We start from the raw sequence: 18,379 nt of genomic DNA, 5'->3' as shown, positions 1-18,379 counted from the left end.
GCTTAACATCAAGGGCAGGACATCTGCGTCTTCTTTTGTAGGTTTATTTGCCATCATTCTCTCAACAGCCTTAGAAACAACGATCACTCTGCTTTATAAATGAGGAAATGGTGTGTGGCAGGTGTTGTAAACACATGTTCAATGGGTTCTTTCAAGAAAGCAGCTATGTTAGAATGTGGGTCCTGGCTGGCAGGGGTCCAACAGCTGTCTCCATGTGTGCAGACCTTTATTCTAGAAGGGTGCTTCACACTACACATGGCCTGCCAGCCTCACAGAAGGCAAGCTGACCTTCTTAATTCAGCTCCCCTACCCCTGTCAATTGTTGCATCGCTGGACAATATTTCATGACATCTTTTAGCTGCATATTTCTTATGAAGAATTTAACTGAAGCGAAACAGAATTTAGGTGGGCAATCTAGCTTTGCAAGTCTTTCTCTACCTCTCCATCTGTCTCTGTCTCTGTCTTCCTCTTTCTCTTTTTCAGATTATTTACAACTCTGGCTCACTAATAAATATGATTGTGATTTAAAGAAACAAAATCACCTGCTTTATTCATCAGGGTATGTTAAATAATAAAATATCCTTACTGTTTTCAAACCTCATGAAGCCTGTATATTCTAATACCAACTTTCTAAAGACTCATTAATAATTAATGAAATCATTAAGAATGGTTCATGTTGACTGACACCCTCCTGGCAGCTACAGTCTCCTCTTATGCTTTGTCAAAATGTCACTGGCTCCACAGGTTTGATTTTCATGGTGGGAGTGGGGGTGTGGGTGGAGGGGGAGGGAGTTTGATTTCACAACAGCTATCAGCTAGAGCAGAAAGCTATGAAAATGTTCTTCCAAGTTTCTCTACTTAGGAGACTGTGCTGGGAGAAGTTTTCTGAACAACCTTTCATTCTTCCAATGCTAGGTTCAAGAAATCCTGCTAATATGTTTTCATTGAAATGGTATTGTAGGGCTGAAGTCAATAAGCAAAGATGTAGTGTTGAAAGTCACCCTCTTTTTTTTTCTTGTTTTCACACATTTTCCTCTTTCTTGGCATTGCCTAGATTTATTCTCCTCTTCTCCCTTTTAGAAACAGAATTTGGCATAAATAAATGATAACTGAGAAAATGGCATACACGGACAAGTAAATGCAAGATTTCTCCAGCCTCCCACACTAGGTCATGGTAATTTGTTGTAGCAAGTGGTTACCCACAAGAATGATGGAGGTTCTGGCGGCTGCTATCTAATTTGTGTTTTAATAAAGAAACCCACATTCTTTCCCTAATTACTCAAAATGGAACAGGAACCCCCAAAAGCCTTTCTGACCATTAATGTCCTGAAACTGTTAAATCAAAATGGACTGCTTTGCCGAGTATGGCCCACAAAATGGAATTTGGTACATTTCATACCCCAGTGAATTTAAATTGTATGGAGCTGATATTTAATACTAATGCAAGTACCAGTGGAATCTGCATATTTAATATTCATTCTCTAACTCTCAGAATTAAGCGGTTGATCTATGGGACACAAAGGGAGCATCCTTCTCTCAAAGAGAATATTTTATGACCAGGCAGTTTAAAAGACACTGACATAAACAACTGTTTGCGGCTTGCTCTCTTTCTTTCTCTCTCTCTCATCTTCAAAAGGCAAAAAGTACATGTAAGGACATGCTGTTTTAGACAAAGCATTTTAGAAAATCACTTGAAATGTTTTCCTTTTCCTTCAGGGACAACTAAACCTTTGATAGATACTCAAGAGAGTTCTTATAATTTAGTTTATTTCTCTTATTTTCTTAAGGGGGGCAGAAAAAGAGATAGTATGAAGGCACAAAGCTGAAGCCTACTTTCACTCGAAAGTAAAAATCATACTGCTTAAATAATAAAAGTGTTATTTATGGTTTTTACACCATGACTGAACACACCAGATTTTCTAGGACAGTGTCAATTTCAAATGTATAGCTAAGTTTAGTTTCATTATTGTGCCTTTGTGTGATTTCACCTAGACAAAAGAATGAAATAGAAAACAAATATTTTGCTACATCCCTTGCCCTAGTTTTGAATTCCTAATATACGGTCACTGTCTTCTACTCATGCTGATATTTGGAAAGCCATTATGGAAAGGACTTCATTTTTTGAGGTCATGCCTTACAAGTAAAATGTGCATCCCACATCCTTTCATTTCCTTCAAATGCTTGAGGGAGGAGGAAGGTACTGGGTGAAGACCTGCCTCATTTTCCAGAGAGAACACAGAGAGCTTCGAGTGACTCTGGAGCTGCCGCATTTCATAGGCATTTCACAGTGGTTAGTCCTGAATTTTTAGCTCTTGGACTCCAGAGTGGGCCCCCTCCACACTCTGCTCTGCTGGAAGAGTAATTGCAGTGGAATGAGGATCGCATGAGGCTTAGGGCTGTGCACCCTGGATGCTTTGAATTGGGTTTTAGTAGTCAGCCCACTTATTGAGTGCTAGGTGCTATCTGTGGAGTGATAAAAATATGCATGATACCATCTCTGTCTTTACAGGGCTTGAAATGTATTTAGGGAAGCCAGGCATGTATGCGTGAAATAGAAAGTCACCATACAAGGCAGTGGGGCACCTGCCATTTGCTGCAGAGGACACAGCTGAAGATCAGGACTACAGTCGTTCAAGGCCCCAGGGGAGGCCAGGGCAGGACTGGGACCATAGCCTCACCAAAGTCATGGAGATCCTAGGATAAGAAGGCTGAAGGGTTAGTTTCTGGATCATCTGAAATTTGATATTTTAAAAGCTTTCTTTAAAAGACGCTTTTATAATTCTCTCTTAAAAAATTCAGCCCATTTTATCCTTTGCCATTTTTGAATTGGGTTATAGGTCTTTTACTTATTGATTTATAAAAGCTCTTTCATTTTAGAAACATTAATAATAAATATTTTACCTAGTTAAGAAAATTTAGCTGCCAAGTGATGTCTTTTCCATATGGCGACAAATACATTAAGGAGAGGGGAAGGTCAAAATTTGTGCTTTATGATTTCTTCTTAATTTTAAAAAATTTTTAATTTTATGGGTACATAGTAGGTGTATATATTTATGGGGTACATGAGATATTTTGATACAGGCATGCAATGTGTAAAAATCACTTTAGGGTAAATGGGGTATCTGGCACCTCAAGCATTTAACATTTCCTTTTCTTACAAACAATCCAATTGTACTCTTTCAGTTATTTTAAAATGTACAATATGTTTTGCTGACTGTAATAACCCTGTTGTGCTGTCAAATACCAGATCTTATTCATTCTATCTAACTCTATTTTTGTACCTAGTAACCATTCCACCCCCGCCCCTTCCTAGCCTCTGGTAACCATCATTCTATTCTCTCTGTCCATGAGTTCAATTGTTTTAATTTTTAGCTCTCACAAATGAATGAAAACATGTGAAGTTTGTCTTTCCATGCCTGTTTTATTTCATTTAACAGAATTTCCTCCAGTTCCATCCATGGTGTTGTAAATGATAGGATCTCATTCTTTTTTATGGCTGAATAGTACTCCATTGCGCATATGTACCACATTTTCTTCATCTAATTTATCTGTTAATGGACACTTACATTGCTTCCAGATCTTGTCTATTGTGAATAGAGCTGCAATAAACATGGCAGTGCAGGTATCTCTTCAAGATACTGATTTCTTTTTTGGGGGTATATACCTAGCAGTGGGATTGCTGGATCAGATGGTAGCGCTATATTTAGTTTTTTGAGAAACCCCGATACTGTTCTCCATAGTGGCTGCATTAATTCACATTCTCACCAGCAATGTAGGAGGGTTCATTCTCTTTTCTTCACATCCTTGCCAGCATTTGTTATTGCCTGTCTTTTGGATAAAAGCCATTTTAACTAGGGTGAGACTTTATGATTTCTTGGTGAACAAGGAAAGGTGTTTAAGCTGTTCCCACCCTTTGATGGGTATGTTCTCTCTTCACGTGCGTAGGTTGTTGACGAAAGTCTAAGCGATTAATTTAAGCCATGTCAGAATAAACCAAAGTGAGGGTCCCAGCAGAATCATTCGCTCTAGAATGCTTGGCTTTCTGGACCTCCCAGTGAGAACAGTGAGAAAGTCCAGAGTTTTATGGATTTTAAGAATAGCTCTTCTGAGACTCTTTGGACAGGGTGCAAAGGAAAATTGTCTCCTCAGGTTGGGGGATGAGGGGGACTGTGAGATAAAGTACTGATAGATAAACTCCAGGTATGCACCTACCATGCTCCCCAAGCAATCTGCCATGTCCTTCACATGTCCTCCAGGGTGGCCCTGTGAAAAGCATTACTCCATTCCTTCAGCCTTCAACCTTGCTCGGCTTTCTAGAGTGTGTCTCATGCCGGCAGACACCCTATAGTTATTATTCTCTCTGCCCTCAGCAACATTTACCAGTTAGGGGGAAAATAAAGCCAGAAAATTGTTGCTATGGGCTCTGTTTTGTGGAAGTTAAAATGCTAGAGCAAGAATCTGATTGCTTGATAGCTCCATCTCTCTCTCTCTCTCCCTCCTACCCCCCACATCTTCTCCTTTTCCTCTCCCCTCCACCTCCTTCCCCTACCCCGCTCCCCCACATTTTCCTACTCATCTCCCCTCTCTCCACTGGCCTCCCGGTCCTGCCCCCACATTGGGCTGGAGGAGAGCCTTACAGGTTGTCAATGAAACATGGAATTATTTCCTTTGATGGCTTAGATAATAGTAGGAGCCAAAGCAATGAGTGAGGTCGGCTGAAACCAATGCAGTCCTGCCCGGGACTGGAGAGCCAATCGCAAGAGCAGAGGGCGGGGCGTCGGCGCCAGCAGATAATTGCTAAGTGCATCGCTAGCACAGTTGGTCCGAGCTGCCGAAAGGTCTGGTCGCAGAGACAGGAACGCGTAATCCTCAGCGTGCTCCAGCCCACAGCTTCGCTCTACTGCTCGGCAGGGCAGCTGGCCTCTGGGCACCGGCGGCCCCTCTGCTTCGCGGAAAAGGTACCTCTGCCTGCGTCCCGGGGGTGCAGCGCCTGCGTCTCCATTGCCAGTGGCTTTGCAGTTTAGCCTAGGTGGAGGGATTGCAGAAAGAAAAGTTTCTGGGAGGAAATGTGATAAAGGTGGGAAATCACTGTCTTTTGTTGGGAGGAAAACAAGCGGACAATTTGGGAAACTTCTGCGCTGGCAAGAAATGGGCTTGTTTACTACTCCTAATTAGCTGCGCTCAGGTCTGTCTAAATAGGTCTGGTCTCGGGCTAGGGTGTCTGCAGGGCTGGGGTGGAGATTCGGGTGTGCTGGGTGAAAGAAGTTGGATCCCAGGGTGTGCTGTTTCCTGGTGCACCCATCATGGATAGGCTGGTTCCGAGAAACGTGATTGGTTGTTTGTGTTTTCCGCTATAGGGTCTGTCCCCTTCGTATTACCTTGATCTGCCTTCCCCAAACTATTGTGACCTTCAACTGGAGTCCTTCCTCAAACTTCTGCCTCCTTCCTGCCTGTCTCAGTTCATTTTATTTGGTGGAAGGAGACATTCCCTGGGGTGGGTGGGTGAGGATGGGCTATTCTGTGTGACCTGGTGGGCACCTACGTGACAACTTGGTGACACGCCAGCAAAACAGTTCTCAGAGGAGAGGAAATCACATAATTAATTAGCTCCCGAAAACTCTGGAAGACTTTCCAGGCTTGGGGTGTCCTTAAAAAAAAAAAAAAGAAAAAGCCAAAAAACGGGATAGAGAGTTCGGTTTGGTACCGTGTGAAGCTTACACCCTTGTCCCCAGAAGGGGTGCCTGGCCCGGAGCATCCCCGCAGCTCTGGGAGGTGGAGGCTGGTGGAGGGGGTGGCTCCGTGTAGGTGCGCAGGTTGTTTTGGTGCACAGGTGCATTTGTGGCAGAGGTGGTGCTGAAGTCACCATCCACACTGCTTCTGCTAACTGCTCTTGAAGTAAAACAGCTCACCCCGGCAGGCAGCTGGTTCAGCCCAGAAGCACCCTTGAGCATTCTAAATCGCGAGACCTCAGGGGCCTCTCTTGCTCTGAGACCCTTGGGAAACTCCTTTCTCCCCCTGCCTCCTCCGCCTTTGGCTTCTGCTAAAGGGAGATATTAGGTAGGTGAGTCACTAGGAAGCAGGGACCCATGGGGAAGCAGGCGATGTGCTTGGTCTCGAACTTTCTTCCTCTTCTGCGAAGGCAGCTTCTGCTTGTGTGCCCACCGCACTTCACCAGGTGCGCTGCCTACCTGCGGGATACTCTGAAGCTGATAGTCTGGGGGTGATCTTCCAAGTCCTAGGGGCATTGAAGAGTTTAGATGATTTTCATCCCTCTGATTTCCGTTAAACCCGCAGCTGGGGAGTTCGATTCCCAGTCCTGACAAGACTGCATGTTCTGGGAGGGATTCTCCAGTGACACCTCTTCCTCAGGGCACCCTTCCACAGAGATGCAGATGACAGTCTTGATTCTCCAGCTCCACAAATCCCTTCCACTTTTTAATTCTTATTTTCTTTAACCACCACAACAGATTCTCCTCCACCTCCTGTAGGCAGCTATTTTGGGTGGGAACTGTGATTATTGAAACTCTATTCACAATGGTTAAAGAAAATGCCTGCCCACTTTTTTTTGGGGGGGGGGGTGTCAAAATACCATCAGCGTTCTCTTCTGTACATCCTATCCAACAGTAAACAAAACAATTTTGCAGCCCTGCCAATTATAATCCTTTTGTGTTTGGGGGGCCTGGAGCGGAAGCTGAACTTTTCCCAGCCGGTGGGCATGGTTAGTCATGGACGTCGTCCTCTGTGGCCTCTCCAGGGCACGTGACCCCCAGGGAGCCCAGGAGGGGCAGCCCCCAGCACGTGGGGGATCTTGCATGAGAGCACCTTGGTTTTCATGAAGGCAGTAAGGAAACCAGAAAATGCTTTTGAGTTTGAGGATTGCAAAACTGGGGGTTCCCTTTAATTGATGCCAATCTGTTGGATTTCTATCGTGATAGGAAACATTAAAAGTAAGGCATTTGAAACAGCTCCTGAAGGGTGACTCATGCACAGAGGGAAGAGGCAGTGTGGGGGGAGGGGGCGGAGGGGGCCTTGGAAAGTACAAGTGGGACACGCTGGAGCGCTCGCTTTCCTTCCCTCTGCCTCCTCCTCAATCCTCTTTCTTGTATTTCCCCATTCGGAACAGAGATCATTAAAATAACAACTTTAGACCAAAAAAAGGATCCTAGGAGCTGAAAAATAATTGACAAAGTGCAAAACACCCTCATCACAGCTTCACCTTGGATGGGGTGAGGTGTGAAACCCAGGACCCAGCGCCTCTGCTGCGATCCAGTTTGGAGAATTTAATTGCTGGTGTTAGGCTAATTAACTCCTTGTGAAGCTGGGTGCCTGTTTGTGTATGCAAGGACCGATGGATGCCTAGGAAATTAAATGTGTTACTTGTCATTTCATCAAACATGATGGCTTTGGCCAGGACCCTGGATAAGCACTATCCACAGACCCAGCGTTTTCTCCTCTTCCCAATTGGCCAAACTGGATCTCTCTCTCTTTTAACCACTGTGGTGGGAAGGGGTTGTGTCTTTCTCCTTTTCCAAGCCCTGCGTGAGTTACCTGGCAAATAAAAGTCCTCTCCTTACCCCTCTGTCCCTCCATCCCTGTCATCCTTCTGTTATCCCTTTTCATCATAAACATATCAGTAAGTAATCTTTTTGCCAACCTACTTTGATCTTGTCATTTTGTGCTGATTTTTCTGTTAAAGAAAATTGTCCCCTGAAATAAGACTGAAAACATATTAAAATTTTTATCAGAGAAGAGCCTTTTTGCCTTCTGCTTTAAAATTTAATTTTGTGGTTTTGGGGAACTCTAATAAGCACGCCTATTGTGTTCGCTGTTTTGGTAAACGCTTTTACAATGTCTTGTTTTTTTTTTTTCCTGTGGATGTGTGAATTCCCTTCCCGTCCTAGGGGAAGGTGTGTCTGGAGATTTGAAACACTCTGGAACACCTCAGAAAGTTGAAGAGGTTGGAGCACGCTATTTCCATGTATTCAAGGTGGGGTGAAGGCTGTTTTGAAACCTAGACCCTGAAATGTATTCACCACACTCTGCTATTTTCCCTCTTCATCTTTCATTTAGGAAAATTTCATAGCCCAAATTATGAGTAAATCGTTCATCCGACTCACTCTCCTTCCCATGCTCGTGCCCCTTCCTCCCTTCCTCCATTCCCCCTTGGGAGCTATTTCACACTGAAGCGGGTACCTGGGTAATCTTAATCTGACATGTAGGGTTACCTCTCTTTCCTGGTTACTTTTTGTTTCTTCCTTCCTGTCATTTCAGGGGGCCCCAGGGTGGAGATCTAATTGTAGATGTTTTGTGCACCTCACTCCTGAAACAGTTAACCAGGGGACATCAGGAATTGTGGAATGTGATAGGAGCCTACCCTAGGGGAGCAATGAGGTAATCCTGTCCCCAAGTTCAGTTCTATGCAGACCTCACCAGAGCACCTGGAGTGGTGCAGCTGACCTGCATGAGGCAGACAGGGCAGATGCTTCGAAGCACAGTCCTGTCTGACACCTGGAGAGTCCCACCAGCCGCAAGCCCTCACTGTGCCACTGTCCTGAGGCCTGCGCCTGCTGCAGCCCCATGCACAGAGCTGACCTTGGAAACATTAGCATGCAGGGAAATTTGCCTGCTGTGCTCTCAGTTTCTTTGCTCTTTGTTCTCACCCCTAAATCTGTTAATAGTTGGAAAGGATCAAATCTACTCATTCATACTAAGGTGTGAACAGTTAATAGTGTTGCTACTTACAGAGGTATTTACATTCTTAAAGGAAATCAAAGATGTGTGTATGTTCTCACTTATAAGTGGGAGCTAAGCATTGAGTACACGTGGACACGAAGAGGGGAACAATAGGGGCCTACCTGAGGGTGGAGGGTGGGACGAGGGTAAGAATCAAAAACCTGCCTATCAGGTACTATGCTTACTACCTGGGTGATGAAATAATCTATCTGTACACCAAACCCCTGCCACATGCAATTTATCCATTATAACAGACCTGCACATGTACCCCCGGACCTAAAATTAAAAAGTTGGAAAGAAAACAAAAGATGTGCACAGTCAAATTCCAGGCAGCTGCTAGTGGGATTGGGCAGAGGCAGACTGAGTTTGGATGGGGAGCAGAGTGGGGAACGGCGGCCTTCGCTTTTTAGCTCTGGCTGGTCCTGCTCTGACCCATGCTGAAAACATGCTGCAGTGTCCCAGGGCTTTGTGATCTTACTATCTGGGCTCTGGCACTTGAGCTAGATCCCTCAGATTTGAACTTGGGCATGTGCTTATGTGCCTTTTCTGACTTTTAGTCCCTTTAGATATGGAGCCAGGGGTCAGGACTACGTTCTCACAGGCTCCTTTCCGCTCCAACCTTCTCTCTTGATTTTGCCACAGAGCCCTACATCCCACTGCAGATGCTACAGCTCTGGAAGCTCTCGGAGCCTGCAGAGCATCCTCTCGTGCGGGCCATGGTGATCAGCGATGCTTTCAGAGCTGGAATCCATGAGGGCAGCTCGGAAGATGTTGTAACAGAAGAAGCACAGGATGAGGGCTGATGTAATAACTGATTTTGGTTTAGGAGGGGATGTTATATGGAGGATGGCGACCAGCTGTTCTCCATCTCCAGCAAGGATTGAACTAGAGAAAATAGACAGAAATTGCAGCAGATGGACTTAGATTAGATATGAGGAAGAATTTTCCATCAGCAAGAGATGTTAAAAAGGGAAGGTTGTTGAGCCTCTGTGATGATCTTTAGGAAACGGATAAGCAGGGGCTTTTAGCTGAGGGAGGAGCCACAGATCTGTGAGGAGGGGAAGGCAAGGGCCATGGAGTGCAGGCATCTGTGCCCTCTGCTGATGAGAGCCCCTACCTATTTCCCTGAGCCTGGAGACCCTTCCCCTGCCCTGCACCAGCTGCCACCTGGACTGGCAGATTCTGTCTATTGCATGGGAATCATTCATTAAGTCTAATCTTTCACTTCCAGATGTGGCAGATGATGCCCAGAGAGGTAACAGGCCTTGGCGTTGTCACACAGCGAGCTGATAGCAGAGGGAGGACCAGAATCCAGGTCCTCCATCTCCCAAGTCAGTGTTATTTGCTTTGTAGTTCATTTTCTTCTTGTTTCCAAATTGAATAGACCATTTGCTTTCTCTAGGCTCCTAATTTCTCTGTAACCAAATGGCAAAGACAGGAACACCTGTGGTTAAGCAATATTTATTGAGTGCCTGTTACTAACACCATGCACTCCACTCCAGCTTCCCTGTTTATGCCGATGACTCTTTAGTTCTGGTTGAGTGGCTGGGAGGGGCTGCTGACCCATCCCTGGGGGGGCTCCTGAGTGTGGCTGTGAGGCCAGGGTGGTGGGAATGTGTTCTAGAAACCAGAGCTGAGAGGAGGGGATGGGTAGACCAGAAGAGGATGAGAAGAGAGACACTGGGGCAATGAGATACTTAATCTGAATCTTATGAAGGGAAGAAAGACTTTAGATATCTCTGCAAACTTCTCATTGGATAAATGAAATAAGATGGGCCCATAGCATGGGATCACTCTAGGTAAGACAAATCACCTGTTACCTTACGGAACGGGATGAAACATACCATGTGAGGGCGTTCAGGGAGGGTGGAGTGGTGGCCCAGTGGAGAGTGCGCACCGCCACACACGTGGTGGCCTAGCTCCGGACCCAAAGGCAGGCTGTCAGTGAAGTCGGGAAGTCTCAGTTTTGAGAATGAGGCTGTGACCAGCTGTGGAGGGTTTTGCTTTGTGTTGGTTTGAGCCAAGTAGGAAGCAAGATAAATTGGTGAACTGAGCACCACAAAATAAAACCATTCTGTGTGTAGCCCTGAGAAGAAAGAAGAAAGCACCCCAGTTAGTGATGAGCTAGGCATCAAGAGGACAGCGCAGGGTCGGCAGTGAGTGTGGGGAGGCGCAACCCTTCCATGCCCCTCGCTGGCCAGGGTGTCCCTGTGCTAACAAAGGCATCCTGGGCCTTTGTGCCCAGCACGGAGGTAGGCACTAGGGGATCTACCAGAAGGAAGAGGGGTTTTTTCTCCTGCAGCAACTGGCCCAGCGAGACCATCAGCCCCTCAGGCAGCAGGGCAGGGTGCCCTTCCAGGGATTGGCTGAGACAAGGCGTGGAGAAGCCTCAGGGGCAGAGGGCCCAGGGAACGCCAGGGGCTGGTGGGCCAGGCAGGGAGCCCAAGGTGTGAGACAGGCTCAAACTTGGGAAGGTGCAGATGCGGGAAGAGCGGTGGGTCAGCCCAGAAAGGGAGGAAACCCAGGGACCACAGTGCCCATCTGCAGAGGGCAGAGCAGCCCACATGGCCCATGGAGAGAACCCAAGGGATACACCAGGCAGGGTGGCCAACCCGGTGACCACCATGTGTCCTTACCACTCACAATGATGTTCACTGAGATCACCACACTGTCTTCAATTTCCCCTTCCCCCTCCCCCTCCCCTTCCCCCTCCCCCCTCCCCTTCCCCCTCCCCCCTCCTCCTTCCCCGTTCCCCCTTCCCCCTTGCTCTCCTCTCAAGTCTTCTCCTCTCCTCTCCTCTCCTCTCCCCACTCTGTTGCCCAGGCTGGAGTGCAATGGTGCAATTATGGTTTACTGTAGCCTCGAACTCCTGGCCTCAAGCAATCCTCCCACCTTAGCTCCCAAAGCTCTGGGATTACAAGCACACACTGCCGCATCCAGCCCCTGCCCTGGATTTTGATGCTGCAGACATTACTGGAATATAGTCAGGTGTATTAGGTGGATAGAGTGCATCTGGGTGTAGGGTACACCATGATTCTCCTTATTTGGGGTGGGCAGAGGAGCCTCTGGGAGTGAGGAACACCTGAATGGGACCTGAGGCTTGAATAGGTACCATCAGGTGGATGGGAGGAGGGTAAGAAAGAGGGAGCCATGGTGGCAAAACTCCATCCAGCGCATGATTGGCACAATGTGTCGGTGAGATGTGGATGTTGCTGAATCTGCCCATACGAGGCATGTTTTGGGGGCAAGGGGAGGTAGGGTTGTGGGTGCCCACCAGGTAGGGAGGGAGGGGCCACTGCCACATGAAGGAGCGAAAACTGTCAGGCAGGAAATGACATGCTCACATTTGCATCTAGGAAAAATGGTCCAGCAGTTGTGAAATGAAGAGTGGAGGTGAGGTTTGAGAGGGGCGCAAAGGAGAGAGGCCAGTTCAGAAGTAATTTGCTGCTGTCCAGGTGAGAAATGGCGAGGGCCCGCAGGAAGACAGTGGCAATGGGGAGGGGGAGGAGGGCAGCATCAGAAGCCGATACTTTGACTTCATAAGTTACACTAGATCAGGGAAAAATGAAAAGGAATTATTCATCCCCGGGAGGAGAAGCTGACAGGTGACAAAGAAAGGTCATAGTGTTAGGTGAAAGAGAGAGCAGTGTTCCCTCTGAAGATGGGATGGGAGGAAATGGGTTTAAACTATAGGAGAAGGATCCACACTGGACATTTAAATTAATGCTTCAGTGGAGGTGTTCGTGAGACGTGGGGAATGGGGTCTTTCAAGGGGTTTGTGGATTCATTCTCTTTTTCAAAAAGTGTTTTTAAAAATCAGCCTTTCCCTGATAGAGAAGTGAGCAAAGAATGGGAATAGACAGTTCATGTAACAAAAGAAGTAAGAAAAATATGTAAAAGAAAAGTGTCTCTCCTCACTAATAACAAAAATGTGAAATTAAAACAAGTTATCGTTATCCATTTAACAGATTAGCAGAAATTAAAAATGATCATGTAATATCCAGTGTTGCTGGGAAATGGACATTTTTAGACTTAGCTGGTGGATATGTGAAATGAGATAATTTGGAAACATAGGAGATGTGTCTCAAAAAAATATACCCTTTGAACCAGTCAGCAATTCCTCTTCTAGGAGTTTATCCTAAGGAAATAGAGATGTGCAAAATAGTTCTAATTAAGAATATTCCTTTCAGCATTATTCATTACAGCAAACATTGCATGGAGGCATTAATTAAATATATTATGGTTCCTCCATAAAATGGAAATCAAGAAAACTATTAAAATTACATTGAATAATACATAAGAATATGGGAAAATGCTAATAATATATATTAAGTAAGTAAAGACTTAAAAGTAAATAGAGTATAATTGCAATTAAAACAAAAGGTGTATGTAGTCCTGAGAACTAGAGCAGAATATTATATTATCAAAATTTTCATGGTGGTTATCACTGCATTTTGGGAAACATATGACTTTTGATTTCTTTAAACTTTTTTGTGCTATCCAAATTTCCTCCAGTAAACATGTTATTTTACAAATTAGACAACATGCTTTCTAAATCAGTCATTCCAACCACAAATGTTCAAGTAGTGACTATCCATGTAGCAAAGCTGGGTGCGATGCTGTTCACTAAGATGTGAAATGCCTGTATCCTGAGTCCATTTGGTGGGAGAAGATAAACGCTCACGTGAAATGCGGCAAGTGCCGCCTGCTTCGTCAGTAAGGGCTGGACCTCTGCTGCAGCCAGATGTGAAGTGTGCAAGATCCCTGTGCAGGGAATATCCTTGTTCATTCCTCTTCGCTGCATTCCCACCTCCGGGCCCTGTCACCTGCAGTGGTCAGGCCTGTCTTAGCATTTCAAGGGGTGCATCACATATATCTGCTCATTTCACAAGCAGAGAAGTTGAGGCTCCGAGCAAAAGGCTGTCTTGGTCAGGGTCACAAAGTCAGTGAGTGGTTTTGTTAGGTATGAAAACAAGAAACTTTACTGCCCCACACCATGCTCTTTTCAGAGTGGGCTACTCTGGGGGTTCCGTGTGCTCTAGAAGGGGGTGGTAGATTTCTGCAAGAAGGTGTGAAGCCACCCTTTCTTCCTGTCATCCTTCCTTCCCAGAAGCCATGCCTTTGGCTTAATCCACTTATTAATTAAGACCAAATGCATGTGTGGCAGCTATTCCATTTACAGCAGGGACTTTGGGTGCTGCGGGTCCCCCCGAGGTGGCCCTCTGGGTCTCCTCCTGATGGAGTGTCGCATTTGTTAATGCTTTTCCAGAATGTGTTTGCTCCCTGCTGTGGTTTCCTTTGTTGCATAAACTCTGGGCAGCCTGAGACAGTCTCCACAGGGTGAAAGTCACAGCTGGCTGGCTCTGTGATGGGTGCCAGGGCCACCTAGGGGCTCTGGGGCACCTTCTCTAAGCAGGTGACAGCTCTGATGGGCATGCCTTTGGACCGTTCACAGGCTAATTGGGAAAAGTGGACAGGCCTGCCTGAAGGTAGGGCATGACAAAGAGGAGTGGTGGAGGCTGCATGGCTGTTTGCTGCTCTGTTTATTTTAATAATAACTCATTGTGTGGTGTTTTGTATTTACAAGCCTCAGAGGTGGGTGGGGAAGGTGCTGGCATCCCCATTTTGCAGAGGGGGAAATCGATACTTGGAAAGGCAAAGCCACTCTCCTTAGTTTGTAAGGGCAGCAGGCATAATAGCCAGGCATGGAAAGAGCTAGATTTTCTGTCTGCAAATACAGCCCTACCTGTCATGGAGAAGGGCTTCCTGCTGGCCTACCTGATGTTTCTGGAAAAGGAGGGGTGTGGAGTAGCACTCTGTTCGGCCCTGGCCGATGCTGAAGGAGTTAAGAGTAAGAGATGACTTTGGGTCCAAGGGTGTATTCAGCTGAGGTAGAGTGTAGGTGCTGAGAAAAGTGGATAGTGCTGAGGGTGAACACGGACTCACAGGATTCATGGAGGCAGAGGGTCCCAAGCCCTGAGCATTGAAGGATGAGGGCCTCATGGGAGGCAGGAGGGTTGTGCTGGGGACAAGCGGAGATCTGGAGCTGAGACCTGGCGTGAACTTTGTGTGGCTCCTCAGGGGCAGATTGGCTCCACGAGGGGATGGGAGGGGACAATGGCAAGAGGTGCCCCAGCATTCCAGGATCTGTCTCAGAAGTCTCTCCTGTTTATTACACCTGCGATAACATGGCTGTGAGAGGACCGAAGGGAGGGGGAGCCGAGAGGCAGGGGAAGTGGGTTGAGGGGTCTCATACCTGTTCTTTCCCCTCTGCCCTGTCTCTGGGTTTTGTTCCTGTTGAGAATGCAATTGCTCTGTGGGGTTGCAGGAAGAGAGAAAGGAAGACTGGGAGGGTTGCTCGCCTGCCAGTTCTTACCATGCTTTGGGAAACACATGACTTCTGATTTCTTTAAACATTTTTTTTGTATTTTCCAAATTTCCTATACCAAACCACTATTTTACAAATCAGAAAACATACTTTTTTTTTTTTTTTCTCTCAGATGAAGTCTCGCTATGTCGCTCAGGCTGGAGTGCAGTGGTACAATCTCAGCTCACTGCAACCTCTGCCTCCTGGGTTCAAGCAATTCTCTTGTCTCAGCCTCCCGAGTAGCTGGGATTACAGGTGCCCACCATGATGCCTGGCTAATTTTTGTATTTTTAGTAGGGATGGGGTTTCACCATGTTGGCCAGGCTGGTCTTGAACTCCCAACCTCAGGTGATCCACCCTCCTCAGGCTCCCAAAGTGTTGGGATTACAGGATTACAGGCGTGAGCCACCGTGCCTGGCCAAAACCGGCTTTTTTTTTTTTTTTTTGAGACGGAGTCTTGCTCTGTCACCCAGGCTGGAGTGCAGTGGCATGATCTCCACTCACTGCAAGCTCCGCCTCCTGGGTTCACGCCATTCTCCCACCTCAGCCTCCCAAGTAGCTGGGACTACAGGCGCCCGCCACCACGCCAGGTTAATTTTTTGTATTTTTAGTAGAGACGGGGTTTCACCATGTTAGCCAGGTTGGTCTCGATCTCCTGACCTCTTGATCTGCCCGCCTTGGCCTCCCAAAGTGCTGGGATTATAGGCGTGAGCCACTGCGCCCTACCTCAAAACTGGCTTTTTAAATCAGTCATTCCAATCACAAGTGTTCAAGCAGTTACCATTCATGTAGCAAGGTTAGGATAGGAGGATTTTCGGAATGTGGGAAGAGAAAGGAGAAGTTATGAGACACCAAGAAAAATAAAAAGGAAAAAAAGGGAGCAGAGTGGGGAGTTTTTGGAGAACCCAGGAGGGATGTTCAGAAATTCGGGAGCAGCTCACGGCACAGCAACAAGCCTGTGCGTAATCTCTTTTAAAGTTAGAGGTAGACTTTTGGTGTGATAAGACACAAACCAGAAAGAAAGAAAAAGAACCTAAGGCTGCCTGCCCACTGTTTTCAGATGTTTAAGCATTTGGTCATCACCCTGGTTTTACAGATGAGAAAACCAAGACTCACCAAGGTGACACTTGTCCTGACTGGGCGACTCCAAGCCTGTGCGCCGTCTGCTGTGCTGCACTGTCCACTCACCCTTCCTGGGCTGCAGCCAGGACTCCAAGCTGTGTGACTCTGGAGGCCTGGAAGAGCGAGGGAAGGAAGCATTTGGGGCATTGCTCTGTCTGCCTCCAGAGAAGCTGCTTCTGCATTTGCCCCTTCTGATCCCCAGGGGCCTGAAGAAGGATGCCAGCAGGGCATTCCCTGATCAGTCCCCTTTGTCTCTGGGGACTGTTTGGCTTCAGTCTCTTTAGCAAGGGACACCCTGGCTCTGGGGTTGTGTGAGCTCTGAGCCATGGCTCTGTTCTTTGATTTCTCCATGAGGCAAACAATGTGCTTCTCTTTCCCATCCTTCAGTTTCCTTAATAGGAGATATGAGCTTTTGACATGTTATGTGTTCTTTTATTCAGTGCTCAGAATGTTGGGAATTGGTAGGTACACATCTAAACTTAAAGGATTCAGAATGGACAAAACTGACCCAGTTCCCAGCCTCTCAGAGCTTAGATTCAAGTGGGGGAGATGGACGGCAAACACATAAGCAAACCTGTGGAAGGGCCAATGAGTGCAAGGGAGAAACGTGAAGCCCCACAGGGGGAACAGGGAGTGAGAGGGTCTCACTTATACATGCCACTTAGGCAGAGACCTGAAGGCAGCGAGGGATGGTCCCCGTGGGTATCTGGGGGACGGGCAGTCCAGCCCAAGAAGACCCTGAAGCTGGAGACACTTGGGGTGCCAGGAATAGCAGCGAGGACAGGGTGCGCTTCCTTGAACCACTGGGAGTTTTGAGCTGAGGAGTAACACAGTCCATGATTTAAAACGATTGCTCAGGAGGATCACTTGAGGCCAGGAGTTCGAGGCTGCAGTGAGCTATGACTGTGCCACTGCACTCCAGCCTGGGTGACAGAGCAAGACTCATCTTAAAATAAATACATGAATAAATAAAAATGTAAAAAATGAATAAATAGGTTACTCTGGTTGCTATGTTGACAGTACAGTGGAGTGGGGCTGTGTGGAGGCAGAGGCACCCTCGGAGGCACTGGTCCTGGCAAGAAGGGAGATGGCTCGGGTCGGATGGTAACAGCGGGGAGGGAGAGGGAGAGGGCAGATCCTGGATGTATTTTGAAGGGAGAGCTGGCAGGATTTGCTGATGGGTTGAAGGTGGGGTTTGAGAGACCAAAGGGTTCGAGGATGATTCCAAGGCTTTTGGCCTGAGATGGTGGGAAAGACTGTAGAAGGAGCAAATTAGAAATTGTGAGGAGTAGAGAGGGAGGAAACGAGTTTTTTTGGGGGGTTGCTGGAGCTCTAGTGAAATGCCCACTAGATAGTTGTGTTTTGGTCTGGAGTTCAGAGACGAGCTCTAAGCTAGACAACCCTGGGAGTGATCAGAGTTTCATGGTGTCTGTGAGATCACCTAGGGAGTGAGTGTAGACAGACAGGACGTAGAAAGGCGGATCCTGAGAATGGCAGTATTTATAGATCTAGGATGGGGTTTGCAAACTCTTTATTAAAGAGCCAGATAGTAGATATTTTAGGCTTTGCAGGCTGCACAGTGTTTACTGCAGCTACTCAGCATTGCTGCTGCAGCACAGAAGCAGCTATAGAGGACATATAAATGAAGGAGCATGGCTGTATTCCAATAAAACTTTATTTACAAAGCCGGAAACCCACCCATAGGCCATAGGTTTGCTGACCTTGGATCCAGGACACTAGAGAGGAACCAGCAATGGGGACTGAAGCAGGAGCAGCCTGGAGATTGGGGTGGACCAGGAGAGGAGGTTGCTTCAGAAACTAAGCAAAGCATTTTTGCAGAAGAAAGTAGTGATCTGCTGGGTCAAATCCTGCTGGCATAAGAAGTAAGATGAGGACTGAAAATTGCACGTGAGCAGTGTAGAGGCCATGGATGAGCTGATGAAAGCACTTTGGTGGAGGATGAGGTGAGAGGCTCTTTGGAGTGAGTTCAAGGAGAGGCATTGGAGATAGTGCATGCAAACAGCTTCATGGAGGAGTGGAGCTGTAACGCTGTGCAAAAAAAAAAAAATGAAATGTCAACTCTAGGGATACATGGGGTCAAAGCTAGTGTTGGTTATTTAAAAATGGGAAAAGTAGCGGGATGTTTGTATTGGATGG

At 46.8% G+C, this 18,379-nt stretch overlaps 1 protein-coding gene across 4 annotated transcripts in view; it reads left to right on the top strand.

Annotated features, from left to right (window-relative positions):
• The first annotated feature begins 4,787 nt into the window (after positions 1 to 4,787).
• ZMAT4 (zinc finger matrin-type 4) overlaps positions 4,788 to 18,379 on the top strand; it is a 380,296-nt gene continuing 366,704 nt past the window's right edge. For 2 of the 4 annotated variants that reach the window (XM_016959387.4, XM_016959386.4), the window contains exon 1: positions 4,800 to 4,958. The gene's annotated coding sequence lies outside the window, so the exon portion shown is untranslated. Of the gene's footprint in view, positions 4,959 to 18,379 lie in introns of all 4 variants that reach the window. The other 2 variants (XM_063817046.1, XM_009455235.5) reach the window with 2 other exon arrangements.

This window comes from Pan troglodytes, chromosome 7 (assembly GCF_028858775.2).
Source record: "Pan troglodytes isolate AG18354 chromosome 7, NHGRI_mPanTro3-v2.0_pri, whole genome shotgun sequence".
In the NCBI taxonomy this organism is placed as follows: domain Eukaryota; kingdom Metazoa; phylum Chordata; class Mammalia; order Primates; family Hominidae; genus Pan; species Pan troglodytes.
The sequence above is the reverse complement of the archived record's forward strand: the minus strand, read 5'-3'. Positions and strand labels throughout refer to the sequence as shown.